Below are 17,799 nucleotides of genomic sequence, written 5' to 3' on the forward strand. Positions count from 1 at the left end.
TTTTCTGATTCTGGTTTCCAAGCTTCTTGACCATGCCCAGGGCAACCAAGGAACCCACTGAGCAAGCTGTCCCTAGACTCCCCGTCTTTCAGTGGGAACACAGCCGAGTGTCACCTGGCTGGGAGACACCATGCTCTGCACCTGCCAACATTTCCTTCCAAAACCAGGTTCGTGGCCCTTCTACAGGTGAGAGATCCAGCTTCACAAATTGCTGCAGGAAATAAAGTCCCTTGGCTCCTGTTTTTACAGAAGATCAATCTCTCCATTCACTGAAATCTGGGCAGTATGGCTGACCCACAATGACAATCTTGGGAAACTGGTTTGGGCTTCCTGAAAACCAAAATATATCACAATCCAATGTATTCCTATTAAAGGTCACCTGTCAACTCCCAGTAATGGTATTTATTTTTCTCAATCATTTCTTTTATGCTCTGTACTTCAAAGAAGTTGCCTTGTCAGTTTTTTATGGGGGGTAAATACCTAAATATGTTCTAAAATGGTAGCAGAAGGACAACTCTTTTCTGTTAATCATCACCACAAGTCACATGTGTGTTTTCGTCTGGGTCCGCGGGAACTTTATCAGCCCAGCACTCACTCATTCTTTGTATTTAGTTACTTTTGTAGCAATCAAGACCTCACTATAGGAGGAGCTGCTTTTTACCATAAGTTCACTTATTCACTTAGCAAGTATGTAGTAAGTGTATGCACGCCTATCTAGCCTGTGGAAGCCAGTGTCATGTGATGAAGTCACCACTTTCTCTAACCTCACTGGCCAGAAGGACACGGCTATCCCTGATTGCAAGGGACACTGGATATGTAGTCTTTATTTGAGGCACCACAGGGCTAACTGAAAATTCTACTAATATGGGAGAAAGGGATTTTAGATACTGGGGAACAACAACCAGACTCCATAGCTGGCAAGGAGCCACCACTCAGATCCAGGAAATCGTTGCTGTGTGCAAATGTGGATCCACTGCTGATTGCATATTTAAAAAAAAAAAATAAGGCAAAAACCCAGAGCTTTATGTAAGACTAGAGGCCCGATGCACGAATTTGTGCACAGGTGGAATCCCTAGGCCTGGCCAGCAATCAAAGCACAAGAGTCTGGTGTGGAAGGGCAGGTCCTAGCTGACCTCTGGGCCCTGGGCAGCACCTGGGCCTCTGGGCCCCTGTGCACCCCCCTCCGCCTGAGTCACGGCGCCCGAGTCCCCACATGGAGATGTGGTGAGCGTGGCTGGATGCCGTGGGCTGGGGCACAGTTTGGGCCTCTGGGACGCACAGTGGCACCGCATGGAAGCTGGGCGGACAGGGCGCTCTCTCCTGGCTGGCCTCACAGACCAGCTCCTGCACAGACCCACGGGAGCCCGACTGGCCCCTGTGGTCCCAGCAGCTGCAGCCTGGCTCATCCGAAAGCCCATTGGGGCCGGCAGCACCTCCACTGCCGCCTGCTGCCAGCACCTCATCACCAACACCTGCCATGTTCCGTGCCGCCCCCTGGTGGTCAGCTCATGTCCACCGGGACAATTTGCATATTGGGCTTTTATTATATAGGCTATCTGAATTATAAAATATTGTCTCAACTAAAAAACAAACCAAACCTCTCCCCACCCAAAAGAAACCCCACAAAAAAACCCAAACCTAAAACATTGCTCAGACCATATGAAAAATACCAGCAGACCACCACTATCACTTTGCAATTTCTGACATAAACTCTTAGTAAAGAAGGGATGGAGAGAGGCCTTCTTGGCTTATCTACTTGGTTTCTAGTTTTAGAAAATTTACTAACAGTCTCAAATTGTCAGCAGTACATGAATAAAAGAGACACAAATAATTTTGACAAATGTGAAATCAAGACCATCCCAAATTATTTCATTCTCAGCAAATAACACAACTTTATTTCTTTGTATTAGAAAAAGGTTCCTATTATTCCTCCGAACCTGGCTATTTGTGCTATTACAAGACAGACTTTCCCTATGAATATAAAACATTACTTTCCTATAAGAACCCATTCAGGAACCCATTTCAAACAAGCCACCACGGATATCGAAGAACTGAGCTGTGGACACAGCTGCAACCCTAAAAGGGAGAGCTCCAACAGAATCCAAAGACGGGTGTAATAAGCAGCCTGCCAGGAAAACCGGTTAACCCTCCCAACAAGCAGTGTACAGAAGGAAAATCCAAATGGCCGACAGACAGAAGCCAGTCTTCCGCCTCATAAGAACACAGGAAAACGCACACAAACCCTCCGTGATCACCATTACACACCCGACCATCAAACATGCAAAGCTCTGCCGATACCTAGTTCACATGGAGATGGGCAAGAGGAACTCGCACCCATTGCTAGTGGGTAGGGCAATGGGTGCGGTCATTGTGGAAACCTGCATTCCCTGGGACCAGGGATCCTTCCCTATGGATATTCCTCTGAGAAATTTACACAAAAGAGCGAGGTTTATAGCAGCATTTTCCACCATGAGACAAATCAAAGAAACAACCCAAATATCCCCTAACAGTGGGAACATTGCAGTGACCACACCACGGAGGAGCTTCACACAGCAAAGACGCAAGAGCCAAAATACCACACACATCACAACGCCATGCACACAACGTTCCAAAACAAGCAGAACGAACCTGCAGAGGAGGCATAGGTGATACACGTAGGAAGCAAAACCAGAAATATGTGCCACAGAGTCAGCACCTCTGGGGAAGGAGGGTTTTATTGTGGGGGGTGGAGGGGAGGGCGCAGTACACAATGAAGTGAATGGGGTCTTGGCAACGTGGACGAAACGGGGCCACGTGCTCCCTGACAGGCTCAGGGGAGGCCTGTGTAGTGGCCACACAAACCCAGAGACCTACAGTAACCTCAAAGGATGGTCGGAAATGAAAACTTTTCAACTAAAAGCAGTTTATGGTAGGTAGTCATGTCCTAGGCAGGCATCTTCCCTGACAAAGGTCAATCTTTAGCTTAACTGAGCCTGTCCATTGTCTTTTTGAATCTACGATAACATGTCTGAAATGTCAAAGTAATTTTCCTTTTTCCCCCGACCCTCAAAGCACAGGCACCCCTGTGGAGACCACAAATCCCCTCCTTGCTATTGAGTTAATTGTTGACTGTGAACTATCCTGTACCCACCTGTGTAAAAGAAGCATGTGTCTATTATTTTACTTTTTATCCAATTCCCAGAAGTTACCCCACTTTGCTTTCTCCCACCTCACTAATCTATCACCAGTGGATTTCATGGAACCCACTTACGCCTCCTTTTTTTTTTTTTTTTTTTAATCCTCACCCAAGGATATTTTTCCATAGATTTTCAGAGAGAGTGGAAGGGAGGGGGAGAGACAGAGAGAGAGAAACACCGATGTGAGAGAGACACATCAATTAGTTGCCTCCAGCACATGCCCCAGACTGGGGCTAGGGACTGAGCCTGCAACTGAGGTATGTGCCCTTGACCAGAATCGAACCTGGGACCCTCAGTCCCACACTAACCACTGAGCTAAACCGGCTAGGGCTATCTCTCCTATTTTGATTGTAATGTATAAAATAAGGTGCAAAACTGCCATTCTCCAGAGCATTATCTCAATCTGTGGAGATTTTGCTTCCTGGTAACTGTCAACGGTTTGGCTCAAATAAACTCATAAAAATGCTTTATAGGTCTGAACGTTTCTTACGTTGACAGCAACGTTCCTCACTAGGTGTACTTATGTGCCGTGCATTATCCATTTTGTCCCTTACACTCTATATACAAGTTTTATGCATTCTTCTGTGTGACATAAGTCACACAGAAACCCCAATCGCATCTGGCTGTGGGTGCAGTGAGGTGTAGGAAACACTGCACATTATTCTAAAGTTAATCCCAGCGTTTGCACTGTTTAGGACCAAGCAGGATTCCACATTTGAGTGACAGACAGTAGCTGAGTGTTCATTTGTTCGCCCTTTGAAGAACCTGGCTGGGGAATTTGCCTGGAGCCTGAGGCCACGTGGATCCACTGAGCCCCCAGGGGCAGAAAGGGGGCTGGGCTTCCATGACTCAGATCCATCTGGAACCCAGAGGGAGGGCTTGACAGTGGCCTGGCGGTGAGCAGGCCCTGGCGGGGACGTCTCCGCCTTTCCCCAGCAGTAGATGCACTCGCCCTGTCTGACATTCTTGACTCGAATGGCAGTGGAAGTGCTATTTTGACGATGCACGTGACCAGAATTGCCAAGAGGGTCTGACTGCTCCAGGTCCTCACCAGAGAGAATTAAACACTTGCTCCTGCTCAGGAACCAGACCAGAAACTGCTGTTCTTCATCATTTCAGCAGGAATTCAGCTGTCACACGAAGAACGTGCTTTTATCTGGTTGCATTTTATCTGATTAGACCCACCCTCTCCCCGCTCCGGTTCTGACAGCTTTCTGGCGGCAGCGGCCCAGGACCCACATCCAGCCGCTGCACCCACGTTTCGGGCCGTGACTCCTTTCGGTGTTCTCAAGCCCCCTCGCATGGCCGGCTGTTTTTCTTTCCTGACCTCAAAAGCCCTGGAGGCATGTGCCAACCTCACTCATTGTTGAGAAAGCCACATGGTTGGCAAAGCCGAGGCCACCCCTGTGTGTGCTGGAACCCTTGGAAGGAGACAGCCACTCCCAGCAAATGCGTGCACCTGTTTGTGGCTATTTGGGAACTGGTTCCCTGTGACGATCAGCCACCTGCCATTCTGAGGCTGGAGAGCAAGGGGCCGGCGGCGAAAGCAAACTGTGGGCGCTAGGCTTCCTGGAGCAAAGGAATCGCCATGTTCCCTGGGGCCCCAGGACGTGGTAGCCGACTCTGCGTGGTATGGGGCATCCCTAGGCTCTGAAGACGGTTTAAAAAAAGGCCCAAGCCCCCAACTTCCCTTTCCTTGTCAAGCTAAAGCTCTTCCCTACATAAAACCCAATGCAAAGGTGCCTAAAGAGTGTATATTAAATATAATGACCCAGTGCAAATGCCTGTGGGAACTTGGTGTCTTTCACGGAGAGAAATAAACCGAGATGTTTAAAATGTACCTTGGGCCAGAACCGGTTTGGCTCAGTGGATAGAGCATGGCCTGCGGACTCAAGGGTCCCGGGTTCGATTCCAGTCAAGGGCATGTACCTTGGTTGCGGGCACATCCCCAGTGGGGAGTGTGCAGGAGGCAGCTGATCGATGTTTCTCTCTCATTGATGTTTCTGGCTCTCTATCCCTCTTCCTTCCTCTCTGTAAAAAATCAATAATATATATTAAAAAAAATAAATAAAATGTACCTTGGGACTGCAATCTTCTTTCATCCACACATACGCATAACTCAAAGTCCGTATTTCATAAAATGCACATGCACACGTAAACATGCTTACTGCCTGTTTGAACACTCGGGATAAAATCTAACCTGCAGCCTAAATATCAGCAGGAATTAAATAAAAGTTTATGAGAAGGGACACCTGAGGACTTGGGCAAGTTGTCACAACTGGAAGCCCTATTTAATGCCGTGTCCCATATAAATGACAGATTTGGGACAGTGGGAGTCAGAGATTCGCCAATCTCGGGTGTGGCCTTGCACAGACCGTGGTGCTCAGCCACGCCTTACCTCTGCTTGCGAGGCACCTGTGCTGCCCGACCAAGTCCTGCCTGATCCCGAAGGCGGCGGACACGGGAGTGATCACAACAGTGAGAGGAGCTATCTGCTAAAGCCCCCGAGCTGGATCCAGAGGTTCTTGGTTACTGTGTGTGAACACTAATATCCTCAACTAATCTACCAGCATGACCCACAGCTTGGTCATTAGCAGTTCAAGGTATGTTATCGGTTTACTTAGAGGAGTTTTTCACTGGCCAGATCGCCTTCAAATCACCCTTTTTCAATAAAAAATAAAAATAAAAAATCCCACCCTGACTGATTTGGGTCAGTATGGATAGAGCATCAGCCTGCGGACTGAAGGGTCCCGGGTTCGATTCCGGTCAAGGGCACATGCCTGGGTTGCAGGCTCGATCCCCAGTCGGGGGTGTGCAGGAGGCAGCCGATCAATGATTCTCTCTCATCATTGATGTTTCTCTCTCTCCCTCTCCCTTCCTGTCTGAAATCAATAAAAACGTATTTTAAAAAAACCCATTTCTCTCAGTTGTCTGGGAATGTGGCCTTCGTTTATTACCTCCTTGACCTAACAGCTATGGAGTTCTAAAAGTCAATGTCCCTCTACTCATTCCTAGGGGTTCCTGATGCCCAACTTTGTATACTGACAAAAAAATCCACAGGAAGCTCCCAACCGGACCAGTGCCTGTTACAGGGTCCCCGGCCCGGGACAAGGGGAGGGGGGAGGAGGGAACGAGCTGTCATCCCACTCAGCCCAGCGGGGGCGGAGCGCGGGGGCGCCCATCCACGCCGCGCCGAGAGCCACGACTGACAGTGCCAGCGCCCAGGAGGAACGCCGCCGACCGGGGCAACCCACGGCCGGTGATGAGGCGCCTCCTTCTTCCCGCCCTCCACGCAGTCCCGCCGCCCAGCGCGCAGCTCGCAGCGGGGGAGGAGACCCCGCCGGGGAGGACTTACCCGAGGCCCCGGCTGGAGGGCAGCGCGAGGCTGGTCCTGGGGCCGCCGGTGGGACACGCGGGGCGCAGGGGTGGAAGGACGCCGTGGAGGGGCCGGAGCCTGGGCGGGGCCATGGCGGGGAGGGGCGGGGCAATGGGCGGATCCAGGGCGGAGCCTGGGCGGGGCGGGGTCAGAGCGGGGCGGGCGACGGGCAGGCCACGCCCCTCGCAGCCCGGAAGGGTCAGGCTGTGGTCGCTCCCTCGGGGCGCGGACAGGGAGCACTGAGACGTGACAGAAGCCACGGTCCCGGCCTCTGCTGGAGGCAGGGGCGCCCCACTCCTTCTGGGGAGGGGCCCCCTTGGTCTCCCCTAGATGCAGCTCCTGCTCGGGTGCAGGTGTGAGCACATTTCCGGGCTGGCCAGGCCGCCGCAAAGCTTCCACGGCTTGGAAACAAGCCAGCGGCCGAGCCGGATCAGTCCCAGGTCTCCAGGCTCGAGGGAGTTTTGGGGTCTTAGATGCACTAACCTGTGTGAGCCCTGGTTGCCTAGTAATAAAAACAGGGGTAGTGACCTGTCTTAGGAAGAGGACAGGCGGCCAGGAGGCGCCCGCTCTGCTGGGAGGCGTGTTCCTCCTCCTCTCACAGCACTGACCCCACGGACTCCTCCAGGCCTGGTCCGGGAGGATCATTACCGCTCAGACCAGCTGGGTGATCATCACCACTGAACATTTAGGACATACTTATGCTAAAAAACTATTTGGTGTTTACCTGAAAAGCACATTTAAGTGGGCATCCTGTAATTTGGGTTGGTGATGAACCACATGGGAAAAGAACTTTGAAGGCCACTGCCAAGTCCCAGGAGTAAGCCGTGTTGGGATCTGCCTGAGAGCTCAGTGTTGGGGACGGCCAGCCCTCCCCACTCCAGGACCAGCCGTGGACGCCGCGGACCCTCCTAACCCAGCGCTCTCCCAAAGGTGCAAGAAAGCGGCGGTGTCCTGGGAACCACAGCCCCTCGCAGCTAGAATTCCTTCGCCATTACATTGTTGCCTGGGGCCTGACCGGTGACAGAGGACACATTACTCTGTCCATCAGTGTGCTGGATAGCGATCAACTGCCAAACTATATTTTAAGCCTAATGATACCTAATGATAATGAAAATGTGATGAGAGATTTTCCTAAACATCAGCCAGCTTGCTGGGGCTTCCGAATGTATCTACTTTGAACTTTCAACTCTTTTAGCAGCAACACAGTCCATAAGAATGACTTATGCTGAGAAGCAGGTTAACATGAAAATCTGTAAATATTTAAAATAGAAATATTTTACAAATTTATGGGGACAGAGAGTAGAATGGTGGATGCCAGGAGCTAAGGGGAAGGGGATGAAGGAGTCGTTTAATGGGCAGAGTTGTAGGTTTTAAGATGAAGAGCTCTGGAGGTTGGTTGCACAATAAGGTGCCTATATTTAACATGCTGAACTATACTTTCAAAAACGGTTAAGGTGGTAAATTTCATGTTATGTATATTTTACCACAACTAAAAAAAAAACCCCTCTCATACTAGAGTTAGAAAGAAGAACACACGGAAGAAAAACAGACAGTGTTTTCCTACAAGAGAATGTAAAGCCAAATAAACCTATTCCTCTCTTGGGAAAGTTCCTACTGGACAAGTGAGAATTATTTATGGTCAACTGACAGCCCCGAAGCTTGATCCCTTCCTCCTGCCTGTGTGACTCAGGGTGTCCTTCCTGAACCCAGGGAACCGGATGAGCCGCATCGGCCACTGGAGCACCGACAATGAGGCTGAGTCTGTGGCACGTTGTCACTCAGTGTTTCCTGAACCAAACGAAAGGCACTGAGTGTATCTCAGGGAGGGGATGTAGAAGTCACCCCCAGATGCTCTCCCTTAGCTCGGGGAGACTCTGGATGGTTTGATGCCTTGCTACCTTCTATTCACACCAAATGCCATACATGCGGATGTCTCAGCCAGCCTCTATCTGAAAAACCCAACTAGACTGAGTTTCGTTTTCATACCAAATGGCAGTGATGGATGTAATGGCCTAGCTCACTCCTGGAGAGGAAACTGAGAACCCAAATAGGTCCAGAGAGTCACTTCCTGCACAGCACTGACCCTCACTGTGCTGTCAGTAGCTGTTTAACGATACAGCAGTTTGGAGTACTTACAGCATACGAGGCACTGAACTAAGCACGCGACATGGGTGCCTTTAACAATCCTCTTCACAGGTGAAATCGCCTCCCCCATTTTACAGGTGGAAGAACTGAGACTTAAAGGCGATGAGACTTGTGGAAGCCCACACAGCTGCTCAGGGTGGAGCTGGGACTCGAACCCAGCGGGATTCCAGGGTCAACTGGTGTGGAGGGCATTGCATCACTGCCAGGAACAAGCTGGCAGCAGCGCCTGGCGTGGGCCCGGGGTCCCCCAGTCCAGCTTCACCTGCATTGTCAGCCCCACCCAGCAGACACCTATAACATCTTTTGGATTCACTTGTGAGGAATTATCAAGTGGAAAGGCAGATGGAAATTCAGAGGGGGGCGGAAAGAGAGATGAGAGAGACACATCGATTGGTTGCCTTCTGCACGTGTGCGCCCTGACTGGGACCTGGGATGGAACTTACAACCCAGGTGCGTGCCCAAGACTGGAAATCAAGACGATTCGGACGATGTGGATGATGCTCTAACCTCTGAGCCACAGCAGTTGGGCAGTTTGGGACGTGTCTGTCAGGCATCTGAGTATTCCACAACTTTTACACTCATTTGAAAGAGGACTCAGTGCGGGAGTAAGTCACTATGCTAAGCTCTTGAGTTTAAAAAAACACACAAAATGACAAAACAATTCTGACTAAAGCACTACATTTTCATTGATAAATGAAAACACGCTGACACGCAAAGAAGAAGAAAAGTTGGAGACTTTTCTGTCCCCACCACCTGAGGCAGCTCTTCGTTATGACAACAGCAACGACAGCCCCTTTTCCTGCCCCTGCCAGGAGCCAGGTGTGCAAGCACCGAATGCCGTGCTGCGTGTTGAAAAGTGAGGACAGACCTGGAATGTCCTCATCACGAGAAACAATGCGGAAGTCACCATGTGCGGCGATGGGGCGCCTCGACTTAGCGTGATGATCGTCCTGCCGTATACACATACTGAATCACTGTGCTGCACACCTGACGCTGAGTGTTATATGTCTATCGGGCCTCAATAATAAAAATGCAAAAAGAACTGACACTGTTGATATTTCCTCCTGGCAGTGACTTAGCTAGTACAGTGGCTGCGAGGGGGATCTGGGGGCAAGCTCAGCGTTGCCCCCTCAGAACTCCTACTGATCCTTAGTTTTATCCCTTCGTTGGAACACGTGACTTGCATTCATTTTGGCGTGTTCCTCTTTTGTGGGTTTGCTTTCAGGGAGAAACCCGCACCCAGTTTTATCCTGGTGAGCTGAACTGGGCGATGCAAGGGAATGGACCCAGCTCAGGCAGCAAGGCTGGGCCCCTCGGGCTCCCTGGCCTGGCGCAGCCTCCCTGGCCGGGCAGCTTCCTGCAGGAGGGGCGAGAACCTGTACCCGAGCCACAGGCCAACTGGCTGGAGGGGGAGGAAGACTGGGCCGTGGGCAGCACTGTGCGAACATCTTCTGTGGACATTCTTAAATGTATACAATGTTCGTGTAGCTCTACATGTGTATAATTGTATAAGGAACTAAATAAAAAGTACACATATATTGAGAATAGATATATGGGACTGTGTGAACAAAAGAATGAGCAACCACAGCAAACCAGCTTTTAGATCTGTATCCTGTGCTTGGACATATTGGTATGCAGGTGTTGTTGTTTCTTTCTTGTTTTAAAGAATGGATAATATGTATACTTTTGTTTTCTCCACTTCCTATATGGTTATAATCTTTCCATGTCAATAGTATTTTTTATGTAAGTACTAAACTCCTTAAGTACTAATTTTGTTAGGTAAGAACAATGTTTTAGAATATCCACCTTACATTCTTATATCCTTAGCCCATCCCCACCCCAGTGAATGGTGGAATATAATTAATTCATCTGTCTTCCCCCCAAAATTGAAATTGGGGTCTCAAAGAGGTACTTGCATAACCTTGTCATACCAGCATTATTCTTAAAGCCAAAAAGTGGAAGTAATAGAAGAATACACCCATGAATGGATGGATGAATAAACAAAATGTTGTATATAGATACAACAATAATGGAATATTATTCAACTTTAAAATATGGGGAATTCCACCTGGCCAGTGTGGCTCAATGGTTCAGCATTGATCTATGAACCAGGAGGTCACGGTTCAATTCCTGGTCAGGGCACATGCCCGAGTTGCGGGCTTGATCCCCAGTAGGAGTATGCGGGAGGCAGCCAATCAATGATTCTCTTTCAACATTGATGTTTCTATCTCTCCCTCCCTTTCTCTCCCTTCCTTTCTGAAATCAATATAAATATATTTAATATCAATATCTAGATTTATGTATGTATATATATTTATATACACATACACTAATATATATATATATATATATATATAGAGAGAGAGAGAGAGAGAGAGAGAGAGAGAGAATTCTGACACAGGCTACAACATGGATTAACCTTGGGGACATTATGCTAAATGAAATAAGCCAAACACAAAAAGATGAGTTTGAGGTACTTAGGCAAATCCGTCCAGACAGAAAGTGGGATGATGGTGGCCACAGGCGAGGGAGAATGAGATGTGTTATTGTTTAGTGGGCACAGAGTTTCAGTTTTGCAAGATGAAAAGTTTTGGAGGATGGTAGTGATGGCTTCACAACGATGCGAATGTACTTAATGCCACTGAACTGTACACTTAAAAATGACTATGACGGTAAAAACAAACACCACATCTCCCTGTGACAGATGGGACTCAGTGGACATGGACGCAAACTCCCAGGTCCCGAGTCTTCGCCTGCAAGGTGCTTCACCTCTTTCAGTTCTCACAGCAAACCTCCTCAAGGAAAGGGACCTGCGGGTCCGATGGCTTGGAACTGGCGCAAGGCCACCCACAGCAGATGGGAGCTGGTCTCAAACTCCCGTGAATCCGGAGCCGTGCCTTTCCCTGCGGCCCCTCTGAAGGATGAGGAAGGGTTGGGCTCAGCCATAAAGGAAGACCGGACACTCCGCCTGCCCCATCGCAGCCCTTGCTGGGCCAGCGCCTCACCCACGGGAGGCATTTAATCTTGGAGAATGAATGGGGCTGAGCAGTGAGAAAAAGGAAGGCACTCCAGGGCACTGCTGAGCGAGTGCTCATGTCCTGCCTTCTCACTCTTAAGCTATCTCCTCCAGTGACTAATATTAGACGTGGGGCCACGCCACTGATAACACCACTTAGCACGGTGGCGTCCCCTGCCTGCGGACACTCTCGGGGGCAGCAGGAGCCATGTGGGCCTCCCTACAGGTGTAAGTTACAAGTACTTCTGAGAGAGGCCGGGAGACCGGGGACTTTAGGTCTGGTCTTGTCTCCCTGAACTGCCATGGATATGTCACTCCTTGTCATGGACACGTCAGCTGGAAAATGAGGTTTGCATGCATGACTTAGGGCAGCCCTCCCTAACATTCTTCCCTTAGAGCCGATGAAAGAGTGTCCATTGTATGATTTCAAACTTGGGGCTACTCAGAAAAGGCAGTTCAGAACTTGATGGATGTTTCCCGGCCGGAGACTTAATGAAGTTAAAATACAGGGAGCAGTGCCGCTGCCAGGGAGCCGAGGCACAGGCTGCCCCTGACTGCTTATCCCTACAGGCATTTCAATACTGAGGTTTCAGCAAACAGCCACACGTGAGGGACGCCCCCAGAGCACGTCTGGCAAGACGCCCACACGTCAGGACAACGAGTGCGGGAAACTCGGCTCCTACATCTTCTGGGAGATTCACAGCCCACAGGAGAGATTGGAATCGTACTGAAAAAACCCAGAACTTTAAAATTTTTAATGAGGTATACCCCATACTTATTTGTTAATGGTTTCCTATTTGTTATCTTTTTTTAAAAAAATATAACAACTCTTAACATCTGGCCAGGCAATGGGTACATATTAGACCATAGCACGTTAATACACATACATGACCGCACTGCAAGGTGAGGATTCTATGACACCAACGTCATAAGGTGAAGATGACAATTAATAGTTAATATGTATGAAACCTATAATACAGCCAAACACCTAGAAGTATTTACAAATCATTAAAAACAAAATCCAACAAACTGACTTACAAAAGCACTTGTCTGTGTCTCTAAGTCAGTTCTTAGCACAGGGTCACTGCACAGGGAGGGAGAAATTCGGCTTCTCAGCAACTTTTTCACAAAAGCCCTGGCCTGAATACACGGGTGCTCCATCTCTCCTCTGGCTTCTCTCCTCTGCCAGCCGGAGGCAGTGATTGTGGCAACAAGAGCCAGAGGTCTGCAGCCCGACCGCCCCTCCGCTGGGAGGCCTGCACAGCAAGCCCTTCCCCCACGCAGGCCGGCTGCATGGGTGCACCTCACAGCGCCTGTCGCCACGGTGGCGTGAAGGTTAAACACAGCAATAATAACAACAACAACAACAACAACACCTAATATTGATTGAGAGAAAACCTGAGTCCCAGAGAGGTTAGCTCCCCCAGTTCTACAGCAAGTGGGGGCCTTGCACGGAACCAGGTGCTTCCACGCCAGAGCGCCCGCCTTCACGGCCACCCCCTTCCTCACTGAGGACGTGAGTGCTCGGCACCTGGGCCCTGGGAGTGCCTCTGACTTAAAAGGCCCAGGAAATGGAATAACATCTTAGAGCTTTATTTTATTTATTTATTTTTAAAATATATTTCTATTGATTTCAGAGAGGAAGGAAGAGGGAGAGATAGAAACATCAATGAGAGAGAATCATTGATCAGCTGCCTCCTGCACGCCTCCTACTGGGGATGGAGCCTGCAACCTGGGCATGTACCCTTGACCGGAACCGAACCTGGACCCTCGGGCCCTAGACTGACACTCTACCCACTGAGCCAAACGGGCCAGGGCCATCTTAGAGCTCCAAAGGTCCAGAGGTCTAGGGGAGCAGCTCTTTGACCCCCGGCCCCCCCCCCTCCCCCGTTAACTACTCTCAGGGCCACTGGAGAGCTCCTGTCCCACGGGAAACAGCTGCCTTTGGTACAGCTGTATCTTGTGAATTAACCCTCCACTGACGCTGGTGACATATTCTCTCATTCTGCCCCAGCACTGTATTGTAAGTTGTAGTCACTTCCTGTTCTTATGAGCAGAAATGCCCTACCACATGGTTACTTGGTCACATCCACCTTTCAGGGTGTTAAAAAAGAAAGAGAGAGGGGAGGGGAGGGGAAGGGAGGGGAAGAAAGAGGAGGGGAGGGGAGGGGAAGGGAGGGGAAGGGAGGGGAAGGGAGGGGAGGAGAAAGGCAGAGCTTGGCTTTCGCAGGCTCATTTGTGGCTGCTCAGAGATAAAGGGCTCTCCTTGCCGAGTCAGCTTTCAGGAATTCTCGGTTTGTCTGTGTTGTGTTACCCGAGTAGCTTGTTATCTTTGCAGCTTAAGGGCTGACTTGGAAATTCAGACTGTCAACTATTTAAAGAAAATGGAAGTCCCCACTCCACTATTTTAATTAACTTTCAGAGAGCGAGTTTGCCTACTGGTTATGAGACTGTTAACTTAAAATATCCCCAAGGAAGCAGGGCAGGGAGCAGGGCGTCATGTTTAAAGGCCTTCTAGGAAGAGGAGCTGAGCGAAGCCAGGAAGGCAAAGCAGGCAGGGCCCTCGGAGGAGAGAGACGAGGCACAGACAGATCTCAGCAGTTATGGAAATGAAATGGATAATGCAGGTTACGGAGAGCCTTAGCTGCCCGTTAGGGTGTTGGAAGGTGGTCTGTGACAGCAAACACCAAGTTTCCATCTTGGATGGTGCGGCATTAGAGCTGACCTGGGACTCACCGGCCATGTGACAAAGTCTCCTAGGCCTGCAATTGTCATCTATTCATTTGTTAAATGGCAACATAACATTATAATGGGGATCGAATGCAATAGGGGTGGATGTTTTAAATAATGTCATAAAAAGCACTCAATATACACACACGTGCTTTTATGGTTAGGTTGGGAGGAGGAGAATGTCTGAGCAGTCTGAGGGTTGATAAAAAGGACAAGAAAAGGGAGCTGACAGACGGAGAAAAGGATGGACGGATGGACGGGCAATCCTTAGAGATGACCCAGAGAGAAGGGTGGTGTTACTGGAGGGCAGACAGTGGAGGAAGAGGCGGTCGGGAGCCGGATGCAGATGAGTGCAACTGGAAACACTAAGCTTGAGAGAGAGGGAGACAGTCGCAAGAAGTGGGGGCCAGAGCAGCCTCGACGCGTTCCGATTGAAAAAGCCATATTGTCCTGCTCTAGGAAAGTATTTGAGACCTTCTGGTCTATGTTTAAAGCTCAAAGCAAACTCAATGAAGTTCTAAAAGCCAAAAGCTGCAGCCACCCAGTGAACAGGACTAAGGTGGAATTTAGAACTGCCCGAGGCCTCCTTGCTGGAGAGCTGCTCCCTGCCAGGGAGGCCCTGCTGCACGTCGGCATCCTCCCAGCCTAGGCCTGACTGGCTCGGTCCCGGCGTTCAGACGGCACTGGAATGAGCTATGGATTTTGTAGGACTTTAATTGAGCAGTATCGAAGATGAATACATTTCATTTCAGCACCTTGCCTCCTTTAAGGCATTCCCCTTTGCTTGCTCCTATCTGAGAAACATCACTTAAGAAAATAATCGCAGATAACCACAGTCCCAACTACACAAAGTTGCTCACCACAGCATTATTAATGTTAGCAAAAACACGAGAAACAGTTCATATTTGAAACAACAGGGAAGTGGCAAAGTGTGTCCATCAAATTGATGGAACGTGGCAATTGCAGGAACTGTTCTAAGCACTTTGTAAGTTTTAATTCATTTAATCTTCATAGCAATCTAATGGGGAGTATACTGTTAATATGTCCCATTTTACAGATGAGGAAACTGAGCCTTGCAGAGTTTAAATAACTTGCTCAAGATTACACAGGTAAAAAAAATAAAAAAGATTTAAAAAGCCCTAGCTGGTTGCTCAATGGTTAGAGCATTGGCCCATGGACCGAAGGGTCTTGGGTTCGATTCCCGGTCAAGGGCATGTACCTCAGTTGTAGGCTGGATCCCCCCCGGGTCAGGGTGAGTGCAGGAGGCAACCAATCAATGTGTCTCTCTCACTATGATGTTTCTTTTTCTCTCTCTCCCCCACCCTCCCTTCTACTCTCTCTAAAAATCACTGGAAAAATATCCTCAGGTGAGGATTTAAAAAAAATAAATAAGATTACACAGGTTGCCCTGACCGGTTTGGCTCAGTGGATAGAGCGTTGGCCTGCGGACTTAAGGGTCCCAGGTTCGATTCCGGTCAAGGGCATATATCTTGGTTGCGGGCACATCCCCAGTGGGGAGTGTGCAGGAGGCAGCTGATTGATGTTTTTCTCTCATTGATGTTTCTAACTCTCTATCCCTCTCCCTTCCTCTCTGTAAAAAATCAATAAAATATATTAAAAAAAAAAAAAAGATTACACTGGTAACCAGTAGCAGACCTGGGATTTGAGTGAGGCTGTCTGGTTCTAGCATCTTTTTTTAAAAAAAATATATTTCTTTATTGATTTCAGAGAGGAAGAGAAAAGGAGAGATAGAAACATCAATGATGAGAGAGAATCATTGATCGGCTGCCTCCTGCACACCCTCTGCCTGGAATCGAGCCCTAAACCCAGGCATGTGCCCCTGGCCCGAATCGAACCTGGGACCCTTCAGTCCGCAGGCTGACACTCTATCCACTGAGCCAAGCTGGTTAAGGCTGGTTCTAGCATCTTTGATCTAAACACGGTACAACATTACATCAAGTTATTTTACTTTGCTTGATTTTCTTAAATTAGTTTTATAACAACACTTTGGAGATAAAATATATCCTCTCCATTCAGGGGAAACCAGATAGGGCAAGGGTGGTAGCCACCCAAACTCTGTTTCATTATAAACCCAACGACCAAAGTTCCCATTTCCCATTCGTTCTCTCATCAGCAATAACCCACTGGTAATTTACAACATCTTTCCACATCATTCATCTTCTCAAAACCACGGGCAGCCTGGCCTGTGTTGCTCAGTGGTTGAGTGTCAACCCATGAACCAAGAGGTCACCAGTTTGATTCCCAGTCAGGAAACATGCCTGGGTTTGGGGGCTCGATCCCCACCTGGTAGAGGGCATGCGGGAGGCAGCTGATCAATGTTTCTTTCTCATGGATGTTTTAATCTCACTATCCCTTTCCCTTCCTCTCTTTCTAAAAATCAATAAATTATATTAAAAAAGAATTTTAAGAACCACCTTGCAGAGTTGCTAGTTCATTAATCCGAATTTACAGATGAGGAAACTGAGGCCCAGAAGGGACAATGGCTCACTCCAGGGCATGTTGCTAATTTCTTGACTCCCAGTCCCATGCTCCTGCTGTTCAGCATGATTTAGACAATTTCAAGCCCGCGTTCCCATTTCTTCAGCCTGGTAATCACTCGGGGATCCACCAGGACCACGCAGAAGTGAGGAATAGGGTCTGGTTTGGCCCAGAGGTCTGGTGGACCACAGCAATGTTCCTCTGAGCCTCATCCTGCCGCAGGCAAGGGCTCTTCTCTGAGGACAGTGTGTGGAACCCACCTTTCTCTCCTGTTCTTTCCCCTCACACCTCAGTGTGGCTTCTCCAGACCCACCTTCGTCCCAGAGTCTCTTCAGAGAGTTGGGATAGGATGATGATAATGACGAGGGCAATAACGGTACTATAATAATCTATAATAATAGAAGCATAATATGCTAATTAGACCAGACGTCCTTCTGGACGAAGCCGGGGCTGCGAGGGAAGCCCGGGTCCCAGGTGCCAGAGGGAAGCTGGTGCCAGCAGCCGGGTAAGGAAGTCCTGCTCTTGCATGAATTTCGTGCATCAGGCCTCTAGTTAATAATAGCGAGAGTGTATAGAGAGCTTGCTGCATGCAGAGGCCGCCCTGGCAATGTCTGCAGACATCGAAGCCCATAGTCCTCGGTTGGGTGCTGGTTTGCTCAGGGAATGAGGCTCAGAGAGAGTGAGCCAGTGACTCCTGGGAGGAGGTGGGGGAGGCAGGGCTAGCCATCCCCACCCCAGAGTGCGCTTGAGGCCCTGAGCCTCCTTCGTAAATCACTTCAGACTCAGCCCTACACGCATTCCTCTCATATCTGATCTTCCTGGGAACCGGCTCCCCCAGGACAGAGAGCAGGGAGGAC

General features: G+C 49.2%; 1 protein-coding gene across 4 annotated transcripts in view; it reads right to left on the reverse strand.

Annotated features, from left to right (window-relative positions):
* The window catches only part of FRMD4B (FERM domain containing 4B), a 295,154-nt gene that overhangs the window by 43,214 nt on the left and 234,141 nt on the right, over nt 1-17,799 (reverse strand). The gene's annotated exons all lie outside the window — the stretch shown is intronic.

Source organism: Myotis yumanensis, unplaced genomic scaffold (assembly GCF_028538775.1).
Source record: "Myotis yumanensis isolate MYYU_CA2020_CCGP unplaced genomic scaffold, mMyoYum1.0.hap1 SCAF_14, whole genome shotgun sequence".
NCBI classification, from domain to species: Eukaryota; Metazoa; Chordata; class Mammalia; order Chiroptera; family Vespertilionidae; genus Myotis; species Myotis yumanensis.